We start from the raw sequence: 7,423 nt of genomic DNA on the forward strand, positions 1-7,423 counted from the left end.
TCTCTCTCTCTCTCTCTCTCTCTCTCTCTCTCTCTCTCTCTCTCTCTCTCTCTCTCTCTCTCCTGTGTGTGTAGTGTGCCTGTGTGCACAGGTGTGGGTGTGTAAGCTTGCCCATACAGATGCACACGGAGACCAGAGGTTGATGTCTTCAGAGACATCTTGGAGACCAGAGAAGCATGTCTTCTACAATCGTTTTTCTATCTTACTTTCAAAGGACCTCTTATCGAACCTGAACTCATTGTTTTGGCTAGACTGGCTGGTTAGTGAGCTGCTGGAATCTGCTGTTGTCCCATCCCTGTCCCCCTCATCCCCTCCCCCAACCCAGTACTGGAGTTATAGATGCGCAGATGCATACTGACATACCTGGCTTCTCTGTGAATGCCGGGGATCTTCACTCCGGCCTCACGCTTGCACAGTGAGCCCTTTACCCATGAAGTCGCCTCCCCAGCTCTAGGTCACAGTTCTTTAGTTTTATTGTTTTCTCAGTGAGGATGGTTTCTGGGACCATACTTCCATGTCCTTGTTTTCCTTTAGAGTTCAGCAGTCCCTGGGGCCACGGCCAACGATGGCAGGCAGCATTCTAAAATGACCTCCAGTGATAGGGTAAAGGGAGAATTATCTTGATGTCTTGACCTAATCAGGTGAGCCCTCTCAAAGCAGAATCTCCCATGGCTGGTTCTAAAGGCAGAGGTTTGAAACAAAAGGAGGATCTGCCAAGCAATTTGTGGCGTGAAGGTGGAGGCGTGACGGGAGAGATGTAATTGGTCTCTAGGTAGTACCAGTTGATAGACAGAGGGTTGGAGACCTCGGTTCCTGCTGATGCAAGGAAGGGAACTGTACCAAAGACCAAGGAATCAAGCTGGAAAGCCCATGAATGGATAGGCTCACACAGCAGCAAGAAAACTGATACCCAGGTGTTTGTCTTTTCAAAGTACTGTCTTGGGGGCTGGGGCGATGACTCAGCAGGTAAAATGCTTGCTATGCAACCAAGCAGGAGGACTGTAGGTTGGACCCTTAGAACCCATGTAAATGCCACCCAGGCATGGCAACTCACCTGCAATTCCAGCCCCAGAAGGCAGAGACAAGGGATCCTTGGGACAGGCCAGCTAGGAGGATTAGCTGTATTGGCGAGCTCTGGGTTTGATTGAGAGACCCTGCCTCAGAAAGAGAGAGGTGGAAAGAGAGCAAGGAAGACCCCTGACATCAATCTCCTGCCCCAATTACACACAGATGCCTGTGTATCCATGAACACACACACACATACACATGAGTACACATGTAAATCATTAACATACACATCACACATATATACACATGAAAAGAAGAAAGGAAGGGGGGAGAGAGACAGAGAGAGAGAGAGAGAGAGAGAGAGAGAGAGAGAGAGAGAGGAAGAAAGGAAGAAGAAAGGTATGGAATGCAGAATTTTCCAATAGTCTGTATTGTTCTAATGATCTGGCTGTCACTACCTTATCTTGGGGCCTAACACCATGCCGGGAAGAGAGGTCTTTTTGTAGAATTACTCAGTTAAATCTGTCTAGTAACTCAAAGATCTATTGGATTTTACCTGCGGAATTACTCCATTTTTCTGTCGTCAGCCATACAACCCCACACACTGGATACAGCAGAGAAAGAGGAAGCGTATTTTTGGTTCCTGGTTCTAAGGTTTGAGGTCAAGAGATTGAACCTAGTGATGGCCACGTTGCTGACAGATCCCTCCTAAGTCAGCGGATGGTATCACACAGAGTCAGTTGTGTTTATGTGACTTTTCTGGTCTCACTTCTTCTCCTGAAGCTGCCAGGGTTCTCTTCTTATTAATTTAGGATTAATAAGGTTCTGACATTATTAATCCCAAATACCTTCCAAATATCCCTAGCCACCATTGCTGGATCAGAACTCTACCTGTAAATTCTGCCCTGCATGGTGGGGATTACATTTCCACACATGAAGTCTTGAGAAACACATTCAGTCCAGAGGACTGTGGGGGATGCTAGGGAGGGGTAAAAATTCTTCGCACCCCCCTCCCCCTAGCAGAATGTCCTTTCCTGGCTCACAGTTTGTCCAAGCACTCATTTAGTGTGTCACACGCTGTTCCTTTCAGTGGCTGCCAGTATTTTTGTTGCTTTGTCAAACATGGTTTTCCCTGGACTTCAATGGAATGTTCCCTCCATTGGCAGAGGACGTAATGAGAAAGAGACATAGCAGGATGTAACTACATTTGTGTTGGCCTTTCAGCATGCGCACAGCCATACCATCTACAGACTGCTGGGAATGGCGAGGTAACAGCTTTGACTTTATCCTTCTCTTTCTGATTATCAACATGGTCTCAGCTTTCTGCGGGAGGACAGAAAACCAGCAGTATCTAAAGCGATGAGAAACCAAGACTGTGGGTATGCCAGTGCGTAGACAGATGTGATTTCAGGTTTGATCCTGGAATCAGTAACTCTTTTTGTTTTGTTTTTCCAGACAGGGTTTCACTGTATAGCATTAGCTGGCCTAGAACTCCCTTTGTAGACCAGGCTGGCCTCCAACTCAGAGAGATCTGCCTGCCTCTGCCTCCTGAGTGCTGGGATTAAAGGCGTGTGCCACCACTGCTGGGCTCTAGACCTATCGTTAGCTGGGCATTCCCCTGTCTCCCAGTCTGGCCGGTGGGAGGCCCGAGGAGTGAGCAGAACACTTTATGTAAGCAGTTTAGCACAGTGCCTAGGATCAAGTGGCTCTTAATCATTAGCTATAATTGTGAGCATGAAATGGGAAGACTGACTCCTGTCGCGTCCAAGAATGGAGCTCCTCTTCCGTAATGGAAAAACAATAGCATTTAGTGCCTATTGTTTCTATTATTCAAATATGAAAACATGAACTAGCATGCTATTAAATATACTCAAAACGCCTTCCTGGACATTCTGTATTTGGCTGTGTTTTGTGGGGGAAGGCAGGCTTTCTCCGTGAGAGTCACCAGTTTTGGGTGTGGACAAGCTCCGCAGTAACTGCCCCGAGGGTTATGAGGCTCCAAACCGTTCTCTGATCCCTAGAACTCAGACTGGCCAAACCAGGCAATTATGAAACTGGAAGAGGGGGACGGCCTTACATGTGTGGGGTAGCCTGAGTCTTTTGACTGGTCCAGGGGAAGCTGGGGTCAGACTGCTAGGGTCTTAGGGAAGCAGGTTTTGCTATGCGTGCAGGCATGCATGTGTATGTTACACCCATAACTTAGAGATAGGAGCCAGGTAGGAGAGGTCATAGAGTTTGGCTTCAGAACTGCCTGAGGAACTTTCTGGCTAGGGTTACGGCTTTCCTCAGAGCAGTGAAACCAACTCTCAGAAAAGGTGAGGCAGAAGCTGTGACATTGGCTCCTCTGCCCAGCAGGAAGGAAGGGAGAGAACTCAGCGTCAGGAAAGCCCAGTTACTGCTCTCTCACGTTCTCATTTTGAAATGGCATCTAGGTTTCAGAACATGCTCACACTTGAAAAGTGAATGCATCGGCCAGGGCCGGCGTTTGCCAGTGTGAACTTGTTCTGGTATCCAGTATAATTTGCGGGGAGGGGTGGCGGGCTACCTAACTGCCGTTTTCTTCTGCTCTCCCAGAGGAGGGCGATTCTTGGTTCCTTTGTTTAAAGTAGGTGGCAGGGTGGGAGCAGGAAGGAGTTTCCTGCCTCTGGCCGAGGAGGATGTGCATGGGGGGGGCATTGTGCTGAGGAAAGAGCTGTGTCTCTGCGGCCACTGAGATCAGCGTGACAGGGATGCAGCAAGCTGTTTTTAGTGCGTTTCCAGGGGTGTGGCTGTTCAGCTCCAGCCTGCCTACGAGCTCCCGTGGAAGATCCTGTCTTAGTTTGTTTTCTGATGCTGTAATAAGGATTATGACCAGAAGGAGCATGGGGAGTAACGGGTTTATTTGGTTTACATATGCGGAGTCACAGACCTTTGAGGGAATCAAGGCAAGAACCTGGAGGCAGGACCGGAAGCAGAAGCCACGGAGGGGTGCTGCTAACTGGCTAGCTCCCCCTGGCTTGTTCAACCTGCCTTTTAAAATACAATTCAGGACCACCTGCACCGGGGTGGCACCACCCACAGTGAACTGGGCCCTCCCACATTTAAAAAAAAAAAGCCCACAGACTTGCTTTCCGGGCACGCTGATGAGATGTTTTCTCGGTTGAGCTTTCCTTTTCCTAAATGTTGTGTCAAGTTGATATAACAACAAGAGCCAGCCAGCACAGACCCTCTGGGTCTAAACTTGGAAACCAGATGGCTTGAGTAAACCCAATCATCATTCCTGTGGTACTCTTTAACCTCTATGAGGCTGGCTGGTTTTGAAGGGAATGGCGCTACAATCGCGGTCCCAGGTAAAACAGGAGACTTTGGTTAAGTCTAGATTCCCTATAAACAGATAATACTTTAGCATAATTATTTGTAGATATTGCACGAGACGCGTTTCAAAAGTTGTTCACTACTTATCTGCAATTCAAATTTCGTTGGGGGTATTGTTTTGTTTTGGCTCAGTCTGACAGCCTTGTTCTATGTAGAGACTTCGGTGACCTGAGTTAGAATTAGGTTGTGAGTGCCAGGATGCTCATAGGATGCTAATTGTGGCCAGGGGAACTTTACAGTCAGAGTGACCTGGCTTCAAAGCTTGCAGCCAGCACTTGCTGGTTATGGGACCACAGAACTGGGACTCTGTTTCTTTGTCTTTAAAATGGGGTTAGCAGTGACACTTCTCAGGGTTGTGCTGAAGGCAAGTGAGAGAAGCTATTTGAGGCTTTTAGACAGCACGTTTATTCAGCACAGCACCGTATTAAGGACTTTGCTTACTGTCTATCAGCAGACTAGTTTTGTTTGCTCTGCCACCCCCATGACTGTGTGTCCTTTCCCTCTTGCCTTGAGCTAAAGCAAATGCGAGTGTTGAATGCTTTCTTTTTGACACTAGAGAGCAGGCTGCTTGGCCCTTGAGGTTCATTCTAGATGGCTCCTGGGTTTCTTAGCACCCTGACCAGTGGCTCCAACTCTAGTAGGGTGGGACCTTGGTACTCTAGTTCCATACGCTCCTTCTTGAAACCTCTGTATGATAACAGCGCCTCTCAGAAAGGGCAGGGTGCCCGGGCATGGGATAAAACCGGACTCTCTGAACTTGGTGAACAATGAGGGATGATGAGAAGCCAAGGACAATGGCTCGGGGTTTTGATCCTACTTCATGTTCTGGCTTTGTGGGAGCCTAGCCAGTTTGGATGTTCACCTTCCTAGACATGGATGGAGGGGGGAGGACCTTGGACTTTCCAGAGGGCAGGGAACCCTGACTGCTCTTTGGACTGGAGAGGGAGGGGGAGAGGAGTGGGGGGAGGGGGAGGGAAATGGGAGGCTGGGAGGAGGGGGAAACTTTTTTTTTTCCTTTTCTCAATTAAAAAAAAAAAAAAAAGAAAGGGCAGGGTGCTTGCTCTACAGAGCTAACTCCAGATAGGTCTCTGTCCTCCTGATCAGGCTGCAGGCCCAGACCTCTGCCTCATAATATTAGGGACCATCCATGGGCCAGATGATGAAAAGTGCTGGAGGACCCCCGTGTCACCAACCTCTCCCTGGAGACACCCTCGGATTCTGCTTCTGTGAGGACGCAGACAGAAGAAACCAGAAATGCACAAACTATTGTAGAAGCCTCATCATTTAGAAAAAAAGGGGTGCTCTATTAGCATAGTGATGGCTCTGCATCCTGCAGAATATGCTGATGTATGAACTACAATAAAGGGAAGAGGGGTGGATGGTAGGGCAGCTTTAATGGAACTGACGGGCTTTAGAGAAGGCAGTAGGAGACCGGTCCATTGACATTTTACAGTAATTGATTGCACATAAGGATGAAGGAGGAAGGAGAACTTGAGGGCTTGGAGCATAGCCGCAGAGGCTGCCTGAGGTGGGAACTGGAACCCCAGGAGAGGGCAGAGCTGGGGCAGAGTCCTCAGCCACAGGGGGCTTATTCCTCTTTTAGGTAGCTGGAGTCTGCCTTGCTGCTGCTCCCAGAGTCAGCTGGCTGGTGGGTTGGCTGACAGGGATGTTGTGTGCTGAATTCCTTCCCAGGGAGGAGGAGGAGATGCCAGCTCTCCTATACATCACCCTCTGCCACCTGCCAAGGAGGCGAGATACCGCTGTGGAGAAAAAAAGCTTTTACTCATTCTTTTGTATCGGGGCCCAGATCCGAGCCAGAAGTGGTGGGGTTCGGTTAATAAGCTAGCTGTAAATCGTGCTATTGGGAGTGCTGTTGCTGGGGCCCTCCAGGCTGGGGCGTGGAGGATTGAATGGTGAGACTCTCAAAGGCTTTTCCCCCTCCCTCCTGGTCACAGCCGTGCTGGGACAATCTGTGAGCAGCAGCAGTGACAAGGAGGGACAGGTGGGGTTTAGAATGAGAGCCACTGTGAGCTCTTTGATTTTTGAGGGCTATCAGCCAAGAAGCCATTGTCCCGGACTCTCGAAATGGTGGAAGGAGAAGGGCCTTAAACACAGAGAGAACAGGACAGGACAGTCACCAGTGCCACCCGCAGGCTCAGTTCTCCCTGGCAGTGCTAGGTGGTGTTTACCATGGGGACAATATCTCCTCTCTCTCAATATGACTAAATTAGATACCACCTTACCCAAAGCACCCAACCTTGCACAGAAGGAATTCTCCCAGCCTGGGAGACATTGGGTTTTGCCACTGCCCGCCCTCTGCCAGCCCCTTGTGTATCCTGGTCCTGGTTCTCAGTTCAGATCTGAGTTTCTTACTGCTTCCACTGTGGTAGGGATCCTGTTAGACCGTACGATGCCCCTGCCCTCCTCCAGCAGGGGCTTGAGGCACTTGGGTTTTATGGAGGCAGGGTTAGAAGGTTCCAGGGCACTGTGCAGGGCTCATCAGACTGGCTTCCCTCCCAGTTTGCTAAGCCTTTTCCAGGAATTAGAAATTTTTCTTTCCCCATTCACTAGCGTTTGGGCCTCTCTTCTCCCTCTTGCCCCAAGTTCATGTCTGCAGTCCTTTTTGGCTTGCTTCTATCCCTTGGTGACTTGTAAGTTTAAGAGTCCAATATACTTAAAAGGACACTTGTGCTTTTTAAGGCATGGCTGGCCTCTCCCTGCTGCCTGCCCTCCTGAGTCATTGCCCTGCCCAGCCGCCTTTGGTGAGTTGGGAGGAGGAGGGAAGGAGACTGATGACACAGAATCTCTAGCCCGGAGAGCCATTTCCTTGTGCCAAAGCATTGTGCGGAAGGAGTGTTTGTGCAACTGGAGACTTTTCTGAGGCAAGCCTGGTCTCGGCATTAGCATTGCCTGGGACCGTGCAGCAGGGCACCAAGGATGTTCTGAGGTCCATGTGAGGTCACACACACCTCTTCTTCTTCTTCTTCTTCTTCTTCTTCTTCTTCTTCTTCTTCTTCTTCTTCTTCTTCTTCTTCTTCTTCTTCTTCTTCTTCTTCTTCTC

Source organism: Microtus ochrogaster, chromosome 4 (genome assembly GCF_000317375.1).
Source record: "Microtus ochrogaster isolate Prairie Vole_2 chromosome 4, MicOch1.0, whole genome shotgun sequence".
NCBI lineage: Eukaryota > Metazoa > Chordata > Mammalia > Rodentia > Cricetidae > Microtus > Microtus ochrogaster.